Raw genomic sequence first — 22,791 nt, forward strand, 5'->3', positions numbered from 1 at the left:
GGGAGCTCAGGAGAGGGACGGGACTTTGGAGACCATTGGCTGCATGTCTGGGAGGAGGCAGGGGTGGGATTATCTTTCTTCTGCCTCCAGTTTGACCTCTTTGCCAGCAGATTGTTCTGATTTTCCACATGGAGGGATCTAGGGACCCTCTCGAAAGTTCAAACTCCTGGCATCTTCCTGAGCGCAGGCAGGAGAGCTCCATGCCCTGGGAAGGGCTGTGTGTGAAGCCCTCCGCCTCACAAAGAGTTGAATCGCAGAGTATCGGTCACGAGCCCTACTTGTTTCATGCACAAATTTGGGCATTAAAAGTTGTTCTCATAGTGGACCATGTGTTTTTTGATAGTCAAAAATTTCCATGGAAAACTGGGAATTTGGGGTTGCATTTTCTGCTGATTTACCATTCTGGCCAGAGACTTGGGCGAAATTGCTCAGATGACTTCAAGTCAAAATGCTTCCATTTTTTTTTTTTTTTGTATTGCAACAGGATTTTATTTCAAAAATTGTCCACAGTTACCAACCAAAAAAAGCTTCAAAACAAAACAAAAGGAAGAGGGTGGTTTCTATCAGGTTTTCATTTAGCTCTGAAAAGCAAAACATTTCCATCTTTAGTCAACCTGAATTCTTATAATTTTTTTCAACTCTCTTGGTACAGCCAGCAAACCCGAAAGAGCAGCTATGTGCACAACTTCATCTGGCAACATCACTGACTTTCTGCCAGTTGGTGCAAGAATTTGGACTTGGGTTAACCAAGTATTGTCCATCAGTACAGCGCAGTGCAATGTGAAACAACAGTCGAGTATACCAAGCATTGTCCATCTGACCTTTCCGGCTCTAGGAAGCATCGGGGCATCTAAACTCAGAATTTCCCAGCCCACGACTGGAGCACACAGGCACTACAWTCACATATCTTAATAACAGGTCTTACCCAGCGCAGGAGTGCTCCACGGCATGCACGTTATTGCTCCATCTGCCCTTCTTGCAAACATTTATTATTCTCTCTGACACATGCTATAAAATTGCACTGAGGTAACTATGTATCGTTAGCAATCTCCATTCAGATGAGCTGAAGGAATTAATGAATTCGGACGATCTCAGATCTTTTAAGATAGGGACAGCCAATGGCATGCTTTAAAATAATCACTCTCAACTGTGCACAAGCTTGAAAATATCCAACTAATCATAGACAATCTAAGAGCTTATCGGGGCAGAGGGAGAGCTCAAGCACTATTCAAACTCTCTAATAATGGTAAATGATTCCACAAATGCACGTGTCCAGGACTCGGACTGCTTCCAAAGCTAAGTGCTTATGAAAACTCGAAGTGCTCCACTGGTTTTAAATCACTGTGCAGGGCTGACTGATTTAAACTATCAGAGCACTTTTCTTTTTCTTGCATTTTCTTCCCACCACCCCCCCCCCCTTTCCTTTTCTATGAACACTTCAATTTGGAAGCAAGTCAAACACTTTAGTTTAGTGGTTCAAGACATATTGAACGGATTTAGAAAAATGTCGAAAAAAGAAACAGTAAATTATGTTTTAAAACCCTTTTGTTTCAGAGCATTTAAGCAGCAAGGATTGCTGCTAGAGCTGGGATATATTAGCAAGGCCTGGAAGACAGCACTCCTATGCAGGCATGAACGCTTATGCCTGCTGCATGGACAGATCTGTCCATGCCTTGCTCCATACCCCATGCCTTCGACGTGCTGACACTTGTCTCTGATAGGAAGTGACCTTTTGATGCAACTGGAAAAACTCCTCATCCTCTAGGTGCAGTGCTAGAAGTAGCCTGGAATTTCAATGTTGTGCATAGAAAGGAAAAAAAATGCARTACTGAAGACCAAGAGGAAGGATTCCCCCTCAACAGCCCTACCCCAGCTTTTAACTAAACAGTATCGCTGTCTTGGCAGCCTCAAACACTGACAGCATCACAAGCTGAAAGTGAAACTTTCTGGTGAATTCATGCTACTCAAAAGACGGAATAAAACCAAAGCAAACAGCAYGAATAATGAAAAAGTGAATTAGACTTTAAAAATTCTGTTCCATTTAATAATTCAGAATCATTATAACGTGCAGAAAGGAACTTTTTTTTTTAGTTACTTCTAGCCTGGCAATCTCCCATTAGTGCATGCACATATCTGTCGAAAACCATCAGCTGACGGTAGCTGCATTAGCATGAGACAAGTGGCAGATTACATCCTTTGGGTGTTTCCTTGCACGGAAGAGCCGCTCGGCCTCCCTGCCCCTCCAGGCTGCACCGGGGATGGAGGAGCTGCTGTGGCCCCAGAAACCAGCTCTTGCCCTTTGCTGCAGCTTGCATAAACCATTCAAAATAAAACTCCCTCAGAGCCAGTAAATTGAAGCTGCTTGTCACCCTCACTGGGAAATAAGCTCAGTATTAAGGAAACCAAGCTTACGGTCTCAGATAGGAGCTGAGGTTTCCCTCTCATGTAATGTGGCTAGGTTGAGGGACTGACGATACAGCCACAGCAAGCAGGGGAAATGAGGACGTCAGAGTATGCCAGGCTGAGTTATAAAGACAAGATTAGCTGGATTGTTTGGCAGAGCCTAAATGATGAGTCTTGGCTTCCTAAAACAGCGGCAATCCTAGTTCAGCAACTCAGCTGCAGCAAGCTGTGCCTGCTACCCGTGCCCTCTCTTAAGATGCTACAGGTACAGAGATGTGTCAGCTACTGCTGGCCATGAATTGCTTGGGAAGGCTAAAATGTGGTCAGACTGTTAGCATTGCCTTCCTCTAGAGTCACGTCTCCCACCCACAGGAGCAACGAGCCTCTGCACTGGTAGTGAGGAGGCATTTCCCTGGTACTGCCTTTCATGAGATGTGCAACAAAGTGGCAAGTGGGTGAGGAGCGAAGCTCTGGAGATGTCAGAAAAGGAGACGACCAGATGGCAGGAGAAGAGTGGTAGGTGTCTTGATTGATGGCTAAGAGCTCTGGGTAGCTGCAAGCAAGTCTGGTTGAGTCAAAAGCATCGTCATGCCTAGGAGCGATGAGGCTAAGACATGGACCAGGGAAAGGCATGAGACYGTGGAGCCCAGGGTGGGTAGCTGASAAGTGCACAGCTTGGGAGGAGCTGCATGAGAAGCTGCACAAAGGGCTCCTTTGTAGCTGTGACTGAGTGCAGCAGCACTAGAGAGACTCAAACCTGTGGTCACAGGAGCCAGGCTGTGCTCTGAGGYTGCAGCCAGACTCATTTAGCATTTTGCGGGCCATAATTTACAAGCAAATATAAATACTGGCCACCCACAGAATATGCACAGCTCCCATAGTGAAACTTGTAGGTAGGGGTACACAGCCACCCCTCACCCGCTACCTTCACTGTGCCATCTGGCCTGCTGTTGCCAAGCCCATGATGGCCATCTGCCTTGTGGCTGCCTAGGAGAAAGTTAATTATATTTTTGTAGMGACACAACGGCAGCCAGAGATGCCAGCCAAGCATAAGTGAATAAATTAGGCCCAAAGTCACATTGCCAGAACTCAAAGAAAAAGTTGTTTCTGGGTTAGCCACACTTCAACTCAGCCACACCATCATGGACAAGACTCTCCCAGGACAGGAGCTGCTACTTCATGCTCACATTTTGTCCCAGTGCCTTGTAAATGATGGAAGCTCTCATCTAACAGAGGGTGCATGGCCGGGAAGTCTGCTCCAAACTCTGCCTGGACTTGCTGAGGGATAGGAGGAAACATCCCTTCACCTGATCTCCCCATTCCCACATCCATCAAATGAGTGCAGCAGTTCCCATTTCCTTTGCAAAATGCCTCAAGCAGGAAAAAATAGTGTCAGAACAAAGTATGAGAAAACCATAGTTTTCTTTGGCCCTGTTAAAACTACTGCGAGAAAATGCAGCTGTTCAGAAGTATTTAATAAATTATATTCTCTCCAAAACCTCACCTTTTTGTACCAGCTAACATTYCCTAGCCACCTTCAGCTACCACCACTCACTAGACACCCTCACTGCCACCACTGCAGTACAGCCGCGTTAGCACAGCCCTGAGCCCAGACTAAGTACCTTCCCTTTGGGTCCAGGCTCGGGGGGAACAGGGGCAGTGCCACACTCCTGCACTGTCGCTGTTTTGGGGAGCCAGGTTGACATCCCCATACTCTGTCATCCTATGCCATGTCGATGTAACTCTGCATCTTTGCATTTTGCTCCACAGGGCAGGATAGATAAACCCCCAGGGATCACACCTGTCCTCTTCCTCCTCTGTGATTGTCTGGACCCCAAATATACTCAAAGGTCCTGGTTTCTTTAAGGTTTGCAGGGAGCGGTTGTTTGCATCCCCGCATTTCTCACACAAAAAAGCATCAGGGCATAGATTGGACCCTCCTGAGAGATGAGAGATGGGAGTTTTCCAGACTGCCTCGTAAAAGGAGCAGTGCTTTGTGAGGAGAGAAACCTCCTTTGTTTTGGATAGCAGCTGTAATCTCTACATCAAGTACATGTTGGAATTCGTAAGTGGTCATTTAGCCATATTCTGACAGCAGAATGAACAACCTCAGAACAGCAGCCAGGCCTATTTATAGAGAGGAGGTTTGAGGTAATATCCTTACCTTGGATGCACTGTCTCCACTTAAGAGCACAGCTTACGAGAGAAAGTGATGCCAGAGAGGCAGAAAGAAAGAAAATAAAAAAACACATCATGGCTCACTCTGCCTGGCTTACATTGCATAGGAGTAAATTAAGTTTTAAAGCAATATTAGAAGCTCTGAAAACTTGTTTTCTTCCTGAATCTGATGAGAAAAGAAATGCTGGACGATAAATAGCTGTAGAGGTTCCTCAAGCCAAACCTGCACAAACATATCAGGTTAATATATCACTGCCTTCGCAGTACCAGAGCGTTAGGCAATCATGAGCTACCCAAGAGGTCAGAACTGAGTCTACAAAGTTTGCTGACCTTTTTGTTGACATTACTTTTGACACTCAATGGCTAAGGAGAGCTCTTGGACACTTATTGAATGTTATCATGAATCGAGGCCTTCTGCCCATATTGCGTCAAATATTGATGCTTGATTCTGCTAAGGCCAAGGTATTTGGCAAGACTGGAGCAGTGTCTGCTKAGGTGTCCAATACAGGCAGGCTGAGATCCAACTCTGGCTGAAATCAGAGGGATATGGAGCTGGTCTGGGACACCTGAGAAATGTAGAGTTTCCCCAAACAAACAAGAATCAGGAAACCATGAAAAGGATGAGGAGGGGAGAGGATGCCTTGGTCTTGGTCATGAGACCCCTGCACATATATCAGTTAGCAGCAATATTAAAGTGTTGCTCTTAGAATAACAGGATGACTTGGCCATGGCTTGTGGAGACAATAGTCCAAGGGTAAACTGTGGCTTGGAAAAAGGCATGGAGGGATGAGATTCAGCTCACAGACAAAGCATCTAAATTTAGCCATTTCATTTCAATGTATTGTCTACACGACATATAGATGTCTCCAGATTTGCCAGGTTTCTGAGGTCCCATTGCCATCAGTAGAGATCCAGTTAGCTGGTGCTTCGAGAAGGACCTTGCTGATCAAATGTAGGTCTTCACCTTTGGGTAAGCTGAATAGATAAGGACTTCATTCAAGAACTGGTACGGATAGCCCCAGGCCCATGCCTTTACCAAAAGAGCCCTTCCTTGTGCTATACTGAAGAGGGAATTTGCATGACTGCTSCTGGAGGTGCAGGCTGAGAAGTAACACTGCTCAGAGCGGTTTTAACAGCAGCTGAGGATTATGGTTCAGGGTAGGACATTTCATCACTTTGGCTCACAGTGGGTGAAAAACACCTACCCTCCTCAGAGAGGATCTTATACCACTTCTGGTGCATTGGTTAGCATGATCTGTTTACCAAAATCTTCATAGGACCAAGAGCTACAAGATGCCTCTCATGTACCTCAGGGAGCAGATGAGATGGAGAGCTCCAGGAACAGGTCAACAGCAAAAGGTAGCAACAGCTTTTAAGGTTTTCCACAGCACCTTTGGGGATAGACTGGGTGCAYGGCTGGGTAATCCAGCACTGTGGGCTTTTGTAACCCATAGTGACATGTTGGAGGTTGTGTCACGCAGTAGGACAGCCTGACTGCYGGCCGTGAGACTCACACATGCAGCCTAAGAGCCACACACTGGCTACCCCAGCACTGATTCTTCTGAAGGAAGGATGCTCCCTTACACTGCATATCGATTTTGTTTTACTGCTCAGGTGTGAGAAACCATGCCGATCCAGAACATTTAGATCTTGCTTTCAATCTACCTGATCTTCTCCTGAAGCTCCTCCTCCACTGATGTAGAATGTTGATTGAGTTAGGGGACTCCGAACAAATATTTTCTTCGCTAGGTAGGAAGAAGGGCGGTTACAGGCATCTCACTTCTAACACGGACGCTGCTCTGAGGAGGTTCCCCATGGTTCTCACCACCACATAAGAGTGGAGGAGATATCCCTCCGAGACATGTCCGAGCCCTTCCTCCATTCTCCGAGTTACTGTTGCTACTGTTGTTGCTGCAGGGACAGCTGAAAAAATCCTGGTGTGCGAGGGAAGGAGAACCTGGCAGGTATCCAGCAGCAGCTTCTGCCGCGGGGCGAAGAGTCCTGCTTTCAAACAGATGCTTGGCTTTTACAGCTCCCAGAGCCCTCTTCTTTTATCTTCCAAAGATATCTCTAGCTACTCCTTTACTGACCGAATAAACAGCAGCAGCAATTGAACCAGGAATATGCATATTATATAATACTCATAATATAATACATAAAAATCAACAGACTAAGAAGAAAATCATAGTGCGTGTGTGTGTGTGTGTGTGTGTGTACACATACATGTGTGCACATATATATATATGCATATTAAGTCATTTAAAATGGCCAGTTTCCTGAGGCTGAAAATAGTTACAAGCCAAAAAAGTTGAAAGAAAGAATTTAATAAAAAATGTGAGTGACAATTAGTAATTCAGTGGAGCACATTTTGCTCTTAGCCCCCAAATCCATAGCTGAGACATTGATTAAAAAAAACAGCCTAGCCGAGGAGAGAAAATGCACTATCTATGGGGTATGTGCCTGGGTGTCCACACACACAGTCAAGCAAGACACAGAGGAAAGAGAAAGCTGATAGTAACAAGTAGAAATGAGAAGCCAGGAATTGTAGAATATTGGCAAGGGAAGCAAAAGGACAGAGGGAAGAATTGTTCAGCAAATGCTTCTGTACTTCTTCTCCACTGCATTGGAGAAAAAGCCCAGTGATGCAGTCTTATTATATGATGAAGATAAAATACTTCCATTCCACTGAGACTTGCRGTGGTCATTAAGCAGCAAATGGCTAAAGCTAAACATATCTTTTGAACCCCAGAATTTTCACAAAGCTGCCCAAGAGCTATTAACATTGACTTTTATTATGTCCAGGGTGGCTGTGATTTAGAAGTAGAGACTGTATCAGTCTCAGGCACAATAATAAACCACAGATAACTGCATCAGTTTAAATATACCAGATTAATAAAGACACGAATATAGTCAATACCAATCAGCACAGGTTCATGGAAAAGAGATCTTGTCAAAGCAAACTTACCTTTTCACTGTTGGTGGGGACAACAGCGCTAATGGAGTTGGCGCTTTATAAAGGCATCAGTAGCACAGAGTATTTTAACTTGATTAAATCCACTTGGCATACGTAAAATCTGTTAAGAACTGGACATCTGATAGATCTGAAACCCTAAATGCAATGGAAGACTGATCGCCAAGCTGCCAGTGAGACTTAGGCACAGATCAGTTCTTGGCCTTACACTTAAACTTTCTAATGAATATCCTGGAGAGAAACACACCATCACTAATGTTTGCAAAGGACGAGTCTGGGGAAGGGCCAAATGAAGGAGCTGTCGGGGCACTGGGAACCCTTGACTGCTTGCTAAGCTCATTGCAGGCAAACAATATTCATTCCACTGGAGCCAAATGTGCATTCATCCTCTGAGGAATTAAGACTTGCAGTGCACATTTACAGTGCAGGACCCTGCATGAGGAAGCAGGGACTTAGGAGCTTGTTGCCCAGGGTTTCAGAGGGATCCTGAAGGTATAAACTGAGCAGAAGTAGGGAGGCTGTGCTCTGCATTTGGCACAGATTTGACTGTTGCACATATTGACTCAGTTGTACTTCTGCAGTTAAAGAAATGTGTTAATAAACGAGAGAGAGTCAAGCACTGATGTACATATACGCTATACACTGAAGGGCTTAAAGGGTCCTCAATACGCCCAGCAAAGCAAAGAAAAAGCTAAGGGATGACTTGAATCTGCTCAGGAGGTCCTCAGAGAGACAAAAGATGATAGACGGGTATTCAGCATATCTGAAATGGGTATATTAAGAGCAGACATCAGTAAATTTAAGCTGGGCAAATTCAGGTTAAAAAAAAGATGCTCATTTTTGAGCAATGAGAACTATCAACTACAGGAACCATTTCCTAAGGTTAGTAGCTGATTGTCCATCCATGGAATGTTTTTAAATGGTATCCAATATCTTTTTTTCTAAAATAAAAATATATATTTGAATGATATAAACAATAATGAATGCCTATGGGCCTCACAATGTATAAATCTATTAGCTTTATATTGGTCCAGGATCTGGAGGTACCTGAAGGACCACGAAGTGACGTACTCTGCCTCCTAGAAATGAGACAGAGGGCCAGAATCAAAGCAGTCAGCTTGTGTTTGAAAATTCACATCTAAATCAGTTTTTTCTGCAGGTCAGTCTTTATCTGCCAGGTCATGGAAATTGTCTCCACTGTGTTTTGTCATTTTGCCTTTTAGATCCTGCCAGGAAGAGTCAGATTCTGTGGTGTGCCATTATCCCCAGAAGGACTCATCAAAAGGGAGTAGTTAAAAACAACACAATGAAAATAAATCTGGAGTAGTTCTGTAGTGTCCTCTAGTCTATTACGAATCATCAATTAATGACATACTTAACCACATTAATGTTTTATTTAGTCCTGATCAGACTTGCTTGTGTGCTTAACTTTACACTTTAGCATATTTTTATACTTATTTATATATATATGTAAATATTTAAATATACTTTAGTATATTGTTTTATGTGAACCAGGTATATATGAACTTCCCATAGAGCTCAGATACTTTTATCTCCTAAWGCTCTAACAGTTACTTTGTCACAAGCAAGAGAAGAACTTGATCACTGGATTTTTTAATTAATTAGTTTGTCAAGCTTACTTTAAAAAGGAGAAACTTGAGACTAAGTTTGCCTGTCAAGCAAAAATACTATGGCTAGATAGACTTTCCAAAGCATGAAATTCAAGAGGAGTTAGGTTTCCTTTTGTGCCTTTGAAGAGCTCTCCTTCACATCCAAGAGCTTCGTCTTGGCTAACACGCTCTAGGCACTTACCCCCAGTCAGTCCCAGGACATTTTGCTCTGATTCTAGGAAGCACTATGACCAAAGGAAAACGGAGGCCTCACATGCTGCCACAAAGACATACGCCAACCCCATGGTAGTTACAGTGTGTCTAAGGTTCACTACCTTTTTCACATATGTAAAGACTCAGTCGCAAAAATGCTTTTGGCTGCACACTGAAATTCAGATCACAACATGATGGCTCTGATGTATTTCTCCACATGTGTTGCTGAACCTTGACAGACTATGGCTGTACAGGGCAATGTGGATCTGCGGGCCATCCATCTTCAAGATGCCGTGTGCTGTTAGCTGGTGAAAATAGGTGCCGCTCCATTAAAATCACTTCTGTTAAGCTAGCTTACATTAGCTGAGGATCTGGCGTGGCATTGGTCACCTTCAAAATTCAACTGAGGAACCACAAGGAGACTGATAAACACTCGGAAGGGGTATGCTGGAGTGACTGGCATTCATAAGCACGACAGGGATGAACACAGTGTCCTTTCAGGCTGGGCCATGATGGGAGGGTGTTCACAAAACCAGCTTTAGTTCAGCATGTCAGTCTGCCTAAGCTTCCTTTGTGGTCAGCGGAGAGAGAAGTTCTTCCAGAATGCAATTCAGAGCGGATCAGTGCGTCTTCTCCTCCAGATCCATTGACTAGCAAGGGACCCTCCGCAGCACTTTCTGAAAAGCCTCACAGTTCTCCAGCCTGCTGGGCTCAGAGGTAGGTAGAGGCATTAAGAGTGGCCTTTCTGGACTCGTCATCAGGCCCCAAGCAAGCTGTGACTATGGCCTGCTGTGTCATCCATTAGGTAAGCAGGATCTGGAGGGGCTGCATGTGACGTCCATGTAAAGCGTCATACTTCCTCATTCTCAGCATTAATTCCAACAGAGCTGCTTTGCTTTGAAACAAAAGGGAAATTCTCCATATGATTAGGCCACTGCAGGCCAAAGAAGGAAAGAGAAACCTCTTGTAATGTAAAGCCAGATTCAAAGGATTTCAGCTGATTGGAAGAAAACTTCAATTCACTAGTAAGAAGAGCTTTATCAAACGAGTGACTGATTGCGGGTAAGGGATGGAAGCACACTCACGTGAAAGCATTATGTCAGAGTTTGGCAAGCACCTTCTAAGGGACCTACAAATATCCTTCTCCTTTCTTTGTTTTAGGTTCTTCATCTTACAGTGGGGAGGACTTCAGTCTGTCTTTGTAGTCTCAACAAGCTTTGCCTTGAGGATGGGTCTGAAACCCTTCTATTGTCCTTCTGAGAGGACGTCCCCACCATGAACCCTCTTTATACAGTGAATACTGAAGTGTTAAAAACAGTCTGCGCCTACRTGATGACTCCAGATTCTCATCACGTATCATGTCCTCTCTGACATGTTTCCATTAAGGCTTCTTCTCCCTTGTGCCGTGTCCTTTGCCCTTACAGAAATTCAAGTGCAGAATCAAGCCTTGGAGTGTAGGAGCCAGGTTTCACCATCTTGCTTAAATGAAATCACCTTTCCCTCTTCAAAGAATCCAGCTAGTTTCAGTGAAGCAATGTGAGGTCCAAGATACACCAACAAGCTGGACCTTCCAGGGCGTCCTCAGAATTTTAAGGACTTGGGGGCACGCTTCATGTCCCAAGGACTTTCTAGCCAGGACAGAGAGAGAGGAGGAAGGGAGACAAAGTGCAGCAAAGGCACTTCATTCAGGGAATATTGATGTCTAATGCATATTTTATTATTCCCGCTTTGCAGAACTCTCACAGGATTTCCTGGAAAAAAAATGTGCAGCACACAAATATCCTGGACTTGTCAGACTCCTGCAAATGTGCTATACGGATGGGCTGCTCACACAGAACGGATGTGTCTGGAGAAGGCTGAAATCCCAGGCAAATGTCTGACATCTTAAACTCCGCATGGCCGTGATCTCCACGCAGAGGCACAAGGCCTGTCTGAGGAAACTTGGATAGACATTAACCTTCCTCATTTTGCTTTTTTTTTTCCCCCTTACCTTGAGGTTTTATAGGGAAACAAGACTTTGCAGAAGACATTGGTTTTAAAGAAAGATTTTTAGGTGGGAAAGGGAGTTTGAGATGCTTAAGGCTCTAGGCCTCAGGAGCCATGTCTGAACTGATATTTGGGTAAATATGACACTTATCATTTATCTCCCCATTTAACCATTTTCCCTTTAACATGCCATTTGTCATTTAAGGGTTATCTTTGGCTCCAGATTTCTTGGCAGTCCACGTTGGCTTAGCAAACTAAGCAAGGCCAGGTTGCCCCAGACTATTTTCTGGTCCTGAGGACGAGCACCACAACACAGCTCCTCTCCGTGTCGTTATCCCTCCTTCCCCCCTTCCAGAAACCCCATCCAGAGTGTCCTTGTCTGCATGGCCACATGCCCTGGCCCATAAAATGCCCTGAACCATGCCTGGACACTGTCTGGGAGAGGCCAAAAATCTTGCCAGGGAATGTGTTAACTTCTGGGTGATCACGGGCGAGTGTTTGATCCTGTGCCCTGGTTCTGGTTAGCTAGCACAGATAGGAGTGTTCAGACCACCTACTACAGAGCCTAATTCAAGCGTTGCCATCACCTCCCTCCATGAGCTCGACAAGGAACCAGAAACCAGTCTGCCAGCCTGGGGTATCAGACAGCCTCTTTGATGTCTGCAACTCAGATGCTCCAGTGACTATATCCGTAGGCAGCCTAAATGGGACCTGAGTTCAGCTGAGATGTGGCTGAGCTCTCCTGATAAGCCGTGTCTGGAGTCGGGAAGCATTATGGTCCTGTTTATACATGGYGGAGATCACACAGGCAAAGCCAACCTACGCATTTCTCAGGTGCTCTACCGTCTCCTGCCCCAGCCATCCTTGTGCTGCATGAGATGGGCTCAGTCCTGCTTTGCAGATTAATCTGGGGTTGCATATCAGTGATTTTTTCCCTGCCAAGACAATGGAAATATTCTGCTTTGGGGCTCAGCCTACTATTTCTTCATAATCTAGTGAGGATATTTATTAGCATGCCAYCACTGCCTCTATTGTATTTTGGAGGGAGGAGATGGATGTTGTGTTTGAATTTTCAGTTAAACATGAAGAACCAACATGAAAAGCTCCAGACTTTTCATCTTTGATGCCAGAGGAGCATGGAGGGGTGTTTTTCAGAGCCAGGCTGGCTAGGGAGCCTTGTRAATATGTGAAGCTATTTCATTCCTCAGCCAAGCAACTTTCAGATATTAAAGAGAACTTCTTTACCAGATCTAAAACTACTTTTTCCATCTGACCTCTACTTCTAAAGAAAATTTCACCCTTTCTTTTTTAGTTTTCAAGTTCCATCTTCTTAAGGACTCCACTCAGTGGGACATTCAATGCAGAAATAGCTTGCACAGTTTCTAACATGGTAATATTATATGTAACGTTTTAGAAGCCTTCTTTTCATCTTTTTTTAATGACAAAATAGAGGATCAATCACAGTTGTGGAGTCTGATTGCCCATCTCTCATGTGGTACTGGCAATTTTGGTTATTCCTGTGCTTTTTTTTTTTTTTTTTTTACATTTCCTAGGATCTTGGGTACTTTCTTTTTATGTTTTATTGGTGATATTTTTACCCTTCTGGTGGTGGAGGAAAGCTCCCTAACCTAGCAGAGAGTGATCAGCAGACTCAAAAACCAGGAGGCAGAAAAAAGAACCTCTGGTTGATTGTTATCCTTGCAAGTCTTGTGATTCTTAAGCCAATCTTTTGCTTTCAGAAGGGCCTAAAAGGCTGGGATTGGACAAAACCATAAGTGGATGCTACCTTCAGCAAAGAAGACATAAGATATAAAATAACGCTGTCTGGAAGGAGAGGAAGCTGAGTTCCTGCAGAGGGGTGATCTGCTTCCCAACTCTCCCAGCCACACCACACCGAGAAAAGGCACAGGATAATTTTCAGTTCTGGCTCATTACAGACTTGATGTTATCTCCTTTGTAAGTTACTAAACCCATTTTGTTCATTTTGCAACACATCAGTTTTATGGCTGAGGCTGAAGTATTTACTTGTCCTTGGGGTTTGCAGTTGTTGAGATACAGGATGTAAAAGCTTGCATGTAAAATGTGGCTAAACTCTGCTATCCATTCAACAGAGAGTCAATAGTTCAGGAGTTAATTCATGAGAAGAAGGGAGTAAAAACACACCAAGGTCAGGATCTCATGACCCACAGTCTGCCTATTACACTATCTGAAAGACCTTGTAATAGATAGGTATGTGGCTTGGAAAATACATAATATTGTGGTTAAGCAAGGCATTTCACAAGTTCTGTAACATCACACTACTGGCAAACTTTCTCAAGTGCATATTATATTCAGATCAGCGTTCTTTGTGGRATGGCAAATGTTAGAGCGATGAAGGTTTTAAATCTCCTGACACACAAATTGATATGCCAAAGAATATTTACAAGCTGGTGAATGTCCCATAAACTCCCGCCAAAGATTTTTCTTGTCGGACACCAAAGGAGATGTGCTGATTTACACCAAAGCTCAGGCACTTTACTTACCATCTCCCAACAGTCAGTGAATGCCAAGCTCAGGTAAGTCCCTTTTGGTTACCCACTTGGTATTCCTCCCTGCAGTGCCGTGAGATTCGTGTAGTTTTGGGATTAACAGCCAGTTTCCTAGTTTTCTGTCAGTTCATTGCGTCCTGGACAAGCGGGTGTGATACAGACAGGATTCAGGTGTCCAGCTCCCCAACCTCAGGGTGCAGGAGGCCTGTCCTGAAGGAMAACCTTGTAATTTCTAGGCATCCTTGCCCAGCCTCAGAGAAAAGGCTGCAAAAGGTCACCACCTGTATAGCGCAACACAGACCTCATGAGGCACAGGAGCAAACCTGAGCTCACTGGCCCTGCTCSAGGCCATGGGATGGGTGCTGGAAGGGACTGGACAAGGGTCTTCCCCGCAGGAGGGGCTGAAGCACCTCTGAGGACCTGCTGTTCTGCAGTGAGGACAGTGGGATTGGTCTTTGAAGGATCTAGCAATGGTTTCCAAGGGGTTGGTGGTCACGCAGTCAGATGCTCTCTCCAACCTCTGCACCGAAGCCATTCTTCGAACTGGACCAGGGAGGTGACCTAGCTTGAAAATGAGGGAAAGGGAAATGGGGTAAAACCACTTACTTTCCATTCCTCATGGGGAAAACAGGACTGTTTATACTTCCCTGCAGACCTGTCCGCTTTGTTTATAGCATCGGATGGTTTTGAGAGAGCCGGGCTCCTGCCRTGTGCGCGTGCGCAGCTCCGAGCGCTGCAGGCTTCGCTCAGGACCCGGAGGCATTACTGGGGTATTAGCTCAGGGGCATGTTTGCGCCCTGACCCTCAGGGCAGCCTTTGCCCAGGGAGGGTCCCTTCTCCCTTCGCTTCAAGGATTTTCTTGCAATGACTCGAAAAATGAGGGCCAGGAGGAGGGAGGGAGGGAGAAAGCATTAATGGAACAAATGCTCCAAACTCGCTTCCAAAAACATTTCCATCTTCCGTCAGCATAGCAGCTGCAGCATGTCCAATGCTGTGTTCGGAGTAATGGTCACCAGCTGCAAGGAACTGTTTTTTATTGACCGGAGCGTTTCCGCGGGGCTGCAATAGACACCAAACACCTCCGCTTCCAAGTTTCGCAGGTGCCCGGAGCTGGCTGCGTCTCCGGTCAGCAGCTCTGCCGAGGAGCTCCTGCGGCCAAGCGTCCCCCGGCCCCTCTGCTCCCCGCGCTGCCCTCCAGCCTCCTACCGGCAGCACTTTCGTTTGGGGCAGCAGGGGCGGTGCTCAGCTCTGCTTGCGGGCCTGAAGCCCAGTGTGTGCCAATCCTAAAGCCATGCTAATTAAAAGACATTTAAAGAGGTCATATCAAAGATAAGGCGTGCGGCAGGAGTAATTAAAACATAATAAAAACTACAGCTTTTATTTAAGGAAGTTCTTTGGAAGAGGGGGGCTGGATATGATATTTCTGAGTGCTCTATTATAAGCCCTGAGTTATGAATAAATCCATATTTTAACATCTGGGATTCATAACATCTTGCTGACAGTCAAATCTCATAAAAGATGTGGTGAATTCTACAGATGTGGGAAACCTCATTCAATGAGCTGCATAACAAAGGAAATCAAGGGKTTTTTTCATTATTTCTGGTTAACTCGGTCTCTCTCCGGCAACTGGCAAAAGGAGCCGGTGACAGTGGGCATGCAGGGTCGGCCGTGCTGAAATGCCTCRGATGTTCCCCTCGGCGTCATTACCTTAAAGACAGGGGCGAAACAAGCCATCCGCACGCCAGGGGTTGCCCCGGAGTAGAGGGTTTCGGTCCCTCCCTGACGCTCGCGGCGGCAGTACGTTCATGCAGCRAAAAGCAGTTCCCGCCTGGAGAAGCTTAAAAATAGAGGGGGACGAGGAAAGCACTGCCTGGGGGAGCAAGACGAAGTGAGGTTAAGGGATGCGCCTAAGCTTTGCATGAACACCTCTTAAATCCCAGATCGGGGTTTCAGCATGATAAGAGAGAGGGAAGGAGGGGGACGAAGAGCAAGGGCATCAGCCCGTCTCCCTGCTCTCCCAAATTCTCRCGGGCCTCCAGCACCCCTCTAGTGGGCACCCACCTAACTGAGTCCCTGCTAACCGGTTCCAATTAGCTGTTTTACTTCCCCAAGGAAGGCAGGGAGAAGGAGACGGCACTGAAGTAGCAAAACCTTACCAACAGCCACCGTATTATCCACAAACTAGACCCGACACTTGTGCTGTCACGGGTGTTGCAGCARACTGGAATCTACTTTCAATTGGGCAAAACCAAGAAAAGCAAACAGTGTATTATGGTCGCCTTTAATTGGGGCTTATATAAAGTTGGAGCAGTGAAGCCTGTGTTTAATGCGTTTGTGGCGGTTGGGATGTTTTCTCCCCGAATAGCTTACCATTGATTTTCTTCTTGACGGGCGCTGCCATCCTGACAGGCCCTCTCGCTCGCTGTGTTCGGACTAAGAGGTTGTAATCTTCCCGTCGGCGACAGCTGAGTCCTTCAGCCGTGGGCACGGTTATGTTTTTGTTAAAAGAGGATTATGACCTATTAATCAATAAAGATGAAGTGGGCGAGMAGAGCTGTAACGAGGCCGTGGTTATCACGCTGCAGAAACGGGCAGATGGGACAGGCACGAAATAAGGAAGCATCTCCAGAGCGTCATCCTTAGTGCTAGGTTTCCTGGGACCGAAAGAAAAAGGAGGTGTGAAAAAAGGTAATAAAAAGAGTCATTGTGGATATCTGAAGGCTCGGTGCGCTGTTTTGCTGGGGTCCACGGGGCCCGAGCACTTCGCCGTTTGGCTCAGAACTGGCTTCCATTAGCGCTAATCCCAGCCGTTTCCTCCGGGCTGGCGAGTCTCCGGGGCCAAACCTCCCGCATCACGAAATTACAGCACTTAGGTGCAAATGCAAATGTCAGTGCAGGTAGCCGGGAGCCGGGCTCGGAGGATCAGAGAGCTGGGCCAGTCTCATTCGCCTAYGCGGAGGGATGAGAAGGGCCAGAGAAGTCTGAGTTGATCAGGGCACAAATTGCACAAGTGCCCCTAAATCTCTTAAAATGGACTGATTCGGGCGCACACAGAGGAGAGGAGGTGAAACACTGTCCTTCAGGTCCCTCCATCACCAGATCTCAAAGCCCTTTACYGCAGAGGCCAGAATTATCTGTATTTGACAGTGGCGGAAACTGAGGCACACGAGGGTGGTGGGATTTCCTTGTGAGGCTGTGGGAAATCAGAGCCAGGGCTGGATGACAGAAAATGGTTTCCCGAGTTTAGCGAGTCCAGCCCAGCTGGCTGCACGGCATGACTGATGCTCCATGGCTGGCAGGCCTCGAGAGCAGAGCTGAAGCGCTGGAGCTATGAATTTCCCAACTTTCAAATATTTGGATAGTCTATAAATATAATTTTAAGCTCCTAATTCCCCTCTGTCACATGGTGTCAACTTCTTTTTTTTTTCTTTCTTTTTTGGTTTAGAGCTTCCTTCTTTGTAAAGGTTTTGCTAAACCAGCCTCAGCTATGACATCATCTGAGAATTTCACTTAACAATGTTTTGAAGCATTCGTGCTGGTTTTGGCAACTCTGCCAGTGGAAATATCTCCCGCAGCAAGCACAACTTTAAACCTTGAATGTGCTTTTTCTTTCTTTCTTTTCTTTTTTTGTTTAATTTCTCCTGTAGTTGCACTTGGAGCGGAATCCTCCCCTGAATTCCTGGACAGCTGTCCCAGAGGAAAAGGCAGCTCCATGATGGCTAAAGATGGTTTGAAGGCCCGGGAACAGCCCATCTGGAGAGAGGGTAGGCTTTTGCCGTGGCCATGCCCTAGCAGTCCCCATGGCTGGTGAAGAGGAGGAGAAGGAGGAGGAGGAGGAGGATGGGTTCAGGGTCTCCTGCTGTGTGCCTGGGGCTTTGAACGTGTTGCAGTGGCTGCATCGTGGGCTGGGAAAGCAACAGGCAAGGGAGAAGCAACAATGAAGGTCCCCAGCTGGCGATGGGAGCGGACACTGCTGGGAATGGAAGACCAGACCACACGATATGCCCACAGGCATTTTTTTCTCTGTGTACCAGCGTTGCCTCCTGCTTGCCATCATCTCTCCAGAAATGAATGTCCTTGTCTCCTCCACTCTCTTCTTTATGGTTGCACTGAAGGAGGAACATCATCTCCCGAACCCAAACAAGGCAGAAGTGGGAGAATCCTAGTCCCTGAAGTCACATTTCACGTCCAACAGCCTTTGTGTCCCCAAAACAAGCAAACAAGCAAGGCGGCCCTCAGCTATCCCTGACGGACTGCTGCCAGATGTCTTCCTCCTCATGACCTCCACACGTGTGGATAGCAGCAGCTCAGCACTCAAGGTGGCCTTGATGAAGCTGGGATGTCCTTTGCAAATACTTGTCCCTCAATGACACGTCCCTGACCTAACAACCCCCAAAACATGCATTAAGAGTCTCTTCCTAAGGACAGGGAGCAGGGTAATGATGTTAGAGGCTATTTCAAACCAAAATGGTCCCTGACTTCCTCCGCCTGCCACAAGCCCCCCATGAAACCACATCGAAATGTCCCTATGTCAGAAAGCCTCCAAAAGGGAAGGCGCGTGAGATTTTATGGCTCTATTGATATTATTTGAAGCAAATGCAAACACACTCAGGTTTATAATAAGAGGGTGTAATAGATAGTAAGTGCAAATGACTCATTCACTGAGCTTTTCCAGGATTAGGCAGCAGCAGCAGAAGGGCAACGGCTGTGTAAAACGGACTTTGAAAAAATAATCTTCTAATACGATTTTAATAAACCTGTTAGTAAATTACAACGCTTGACTTCAAGAGCTATTTCTCCCCGGCAGTGTTTTTCTGCGGAGTTAAAGCCGGGATGCTCTCCGGGTGCACGACACCACCTCGACCGTGCCGTGGGCAGCGCAGGGCCGGGAAGGGATCCCTCAGGATGAACTGAAAATCACACCTGCGGGGAGAGGTTCAGCCCCCCAAAAATGTGCTTTAGGCCTCGTGCAACATTTCATTGTGGATTAAGCTCAACCACCTTTTTTTTTTCATACAGCTCCCGTTGTCTTTTTCTACCTGTTGTCCTGAGTAGATTGATTTCAAAATGAAAATAAAGGCCCTTTTTTGAAACAAAAGGCCTCTTCTTTTCATTGCCCCTCCGAACGTTACGTAGAAATGTTGGCTTCCCAAAGCCTTGCTCTAATTCCGGTGCCTGGACATGCACGTGCACACGGCCGATACAGGGGAACCGCCACGTTTTAGGTACTTCCCTTGGGAGCCTGTCTCCTAGCGTCAAGTCATTACATGATAATCTTGCCTTTCGCTTGATGGAGAAAAATTGATTTTTGCAGGTGAGGAGGAAAGCTTGTGCATGCAAATGTTTAGGAGCTCAAAACCCAGCATGCAAAGCAGGAGGACCTGGGTTTATTGCCCTTTTCGACTCCTCTCTTTCTGGCTCCCCAGACGTCCGCAGGTCGCCCAGTCGACGCGGGACCGGTTCTTGCCTTGTTCCCCTCCCGCACAACATGAACCACCTAAGAGGGCTCTGGCTTTTGGCCAGCCGCGGCTCGGTTCGGGATGCAAAGCTGGCTCGGCTTTCTGCCTGCCCATCCGCGCTCGGAGCAGCCGGCCGGCGCCTGGGGTTGCTAGCACTGAGCGCCTGCTGGGGAATTAAGCACGCAATACCGCACCCAAACGTCTCACCCGGCATCCCGAGGTGCGCCGAGAACAGCTCAGAGTTAAAACCCAGCTGCAAATGGGGGCCACCAGCCACCACTTTAGCTCTCGGTGATGCAGGAGCAGTGCTTTTTGCTGGGAGACTTGCTACGAATTCCTTCAATCAGGTTAAAATATATATATATATGTGCATATATATACATATACATATACATATATATATATATATATATATATACACCCAGTGGCCGGGAAAAAGCCCCTGCGGGTGATAAAGAGGCTTTTGTGGCACTTCCATTTGCAAACTCTCGCTTCTGCCGTCCTCCCGCTCCGCGGTGCCCGAGCCTCGCACCATTATTTTTACAAGAAACGCTTTCAGACAAATAAGTCCGGGGAGGCTCGTAACTTCTCTGACCTCATGGCGATGCTATTGATAGGCAGCAGCACACCTTGGGAGAATTAAAGCGCATAAAGCAAGAACGGGGGGTGGTGTCCTCCCAGGATAGAGCCAACGGTGCTGCCTGGCTCCCCGCCACCGCCACCAATTCCAAGCCCGGAGCAGGACATGATTTTTAGTGGGGCAAAATTACCATTTTCCAACAACGCCGGGAACAGAGGAGCCGGGCGGTAGCTGCTGTTGGCTCTGCGGCCCCACTGGGAATTGGGGATGGTGACGTCTTTGCTGCACCCTGGGCGTTTATAGATGGTTTACGGTCTTCCATCAGCACCAACGATCCGTCGGGTTCACCGAGGACCCCGGTGCCTCACTCGTATCCGGCCGTTTGGATGATGCCGTTTCCCTGTCGTACCTATTTTCCTTGCCGCTAACCATCACCGGCAAGCGGTTAGGTTACGTGGCACTTTCACGGCTCCCACGTCATGCCCGCATTTTAAATTAACACTTATCTGCTCAGGCTGACCATTTTTTGCATGTTTTGGGGGGGGAGAGGGGGGAGTCGAACAATCATATCAGCCAACAGGTCACATTTCCATCTCGCTCCAACCGCGGGGCTGCAGTTACGGGTAGGAGCGCACAGTTTTACGTTGTCCCTGTATCTATATATCTATATCTATATCTAGCTAGCTAGCTATATGAGAGATTCAGCATAGCATAATGTATTAAGAAAGGGCTGCACTGTCCCAGTACAGAGCCATCGCTCCCAGTTTAGGTGGACAGCCCAGAGCGCGGCTGAAAGCTTTGCTTTGTCACTTTTATGCCCATCTTTTTTGGGAAAAAAATCCAACTGAAAGCCCTTTTTCACCTCGCGTTTCAGCCGCACGGGGTGGGAAGGAGTCCTGGCACCAGGATGGACAGCCCGCAGGCAGCCGCACTTTATTCYGCTTATGCAACACGCTATAAAAGCTAAATATTCGTTTTTATCTGCAAGGGGACGTGTCGGGGCCAGCCGGTGGTAGTGCTGGACATGCGATTGCTCAAGCTGGGCTGGTTCAGTTGTGGGTGTTTTTTCTCCCCCTGGTCCCCTATCTCCGTTYGCAGACCAGTTGCGCTGCCATCCAGGAGCACATCCGTGCTCCAGCCCGAAGCAGCTGCAAAGCCCGTTCTCAAACCATGCCCGGGACTGATAAAAAACTGATAAAACTCCATATATCTGAGCCCAGGTTCTTCAGATTCATCGCTCGCGAAGCACCTGGAGGCTTTTCAYGCTGGGGGAAGCCACTTTCTCGCTGCGGGGCAGGCAGGAGATGGCAGCGCGCGGCTCTCGCAGCGCCYGGCCAGCAAAGCCAGCTCCGGGCTGCCACTGCCGCTAGGTTAAACAGAAACCGAATTTTGCTTCTTTTTTTTTTTCTTCTCTCTGAAATTCATTGGTTGGAGGAAGGAGGTGCAGAGTCGCAACAGCAGCAAGCTGCACATTGAGTCAAACTGAAAAACTTCACGCGACCTACGCAGGAAAAATGCCTTGTATTGTGCGCGGGTTATTTATCCTCAGGGGTGAAGCTTTTACTTCTTTCGGCGTGCAGTTTTCTAAAGGAAAAGTGCTGCTTCGAAAAGAAAAGCCCGAAAGTTGTGTTTYGAAACCCCCTTCTTGCACACAGACGCGTAGACGCATCTGGGGTCAGAACTGTTCATCCAAAGTGCTGGAATCGCTCAAGGATTTTTGCCTTGCAGGGGGCTCATCTCACAGTCGCTTTGCTTTTGGTAGAGCAAATGAACGCAAGGGCGAAAACATCCTGATTTTCTGGGATATCCCTTTCCCCCGCCCCGCACCTTGGATTTCACACCAAACTCGGCTCCGTGACGGCGAGAAACGAAACCCATCACGAAGACGTTGGCTTGTTATACAGCTCCGGGAAGCTCCCCAGGTCCCCGCCGGGTTTTGGGGGGCGTTTGGGGCCGCGGAGCCAGCCGGGGCGCAGCCTCGGAGCRGGAGGAAGCGCGGAGCCAGGGCGCAAGCCGAAGGCGGCAGCCCCCGACCCCGGCCCAGGGGAGGAAAACCTCATGCCCGCGACGCCTTCCTGTTCGGAAACATTAATCACGGCCGCGTCCAAACATGGTCAAGGCGACCGCGGGAAAACGGCTCCGTTTGGCAGCTGGAAGCCGCCGCGTCCAGGAAAAGGCCCCCGCGCCTCCGAGCGCGGATGCGCCTGCGTCGCGGCCCTGCCTGTGACCATACATATCACCCACACGCGGCTTTTGCATCTTCGACGGAGGCGCGTTCGGCCGTGACGCCGGGGCTGCTCCAGCTGGGCTCTGTCCGGACCTGATGCTAATAGCTCTGATTTAAAGAGCAGCCCCGAGAGCAGCCTTAAATACGGTGAGCTTCGTAACCCAGGCGCCTCCGATCGCACCTAGCACTAAGAAGAGGGGAATTGCTGGCAATTACTTACTTACTTACTCAGGCAATTTTTCGCCAGCCAGGATAAAAATCTGCTGCCCTCCAAAAGCCGCCCCCCTCTCCCAGTTTGCAATTTCTTTTTACAAGTGGAGCAATCCCTTGCAGTTGCTTGCACGGAGGAAACTCCCACATAATGCACCTCCAGCACAAAAGATAATAATAAAATAAAATAAAATAAAATAAAATAAAATAAAATAAAATAAATAAAATAAAATAAAATAAAATAAAATGGCCTTTTCCTAAAAAAGGGCAACCTCCCCTCCTCTCGCTATTAGCCACTCAACTGCGAAACCCCAACAAGTTACGGAGCCTTGCCGTAATTCGGCATGACCACGGCCCTCATCTGCGGAGGTTCAGCCCAGGGTTGCTTTAGCTCAGGATTGCACAAAGGGAATATGATGGTGCGTG

Source organism: Apteryx rowi, unplaced genomic scaffold (assembly GCF_003343035.1).
Source record: "Apteryx rowi isolate R43461 unplaced genomic scaffold, aptRow1 scaffold_91, whole genome shotgun sequence".
Taxonomy (NCBI): Eukaryota; Metazoa; Chordata; class Aves; order Apterygiformes; family Apterygidae; genus Apteryx; species Apteryx rowi.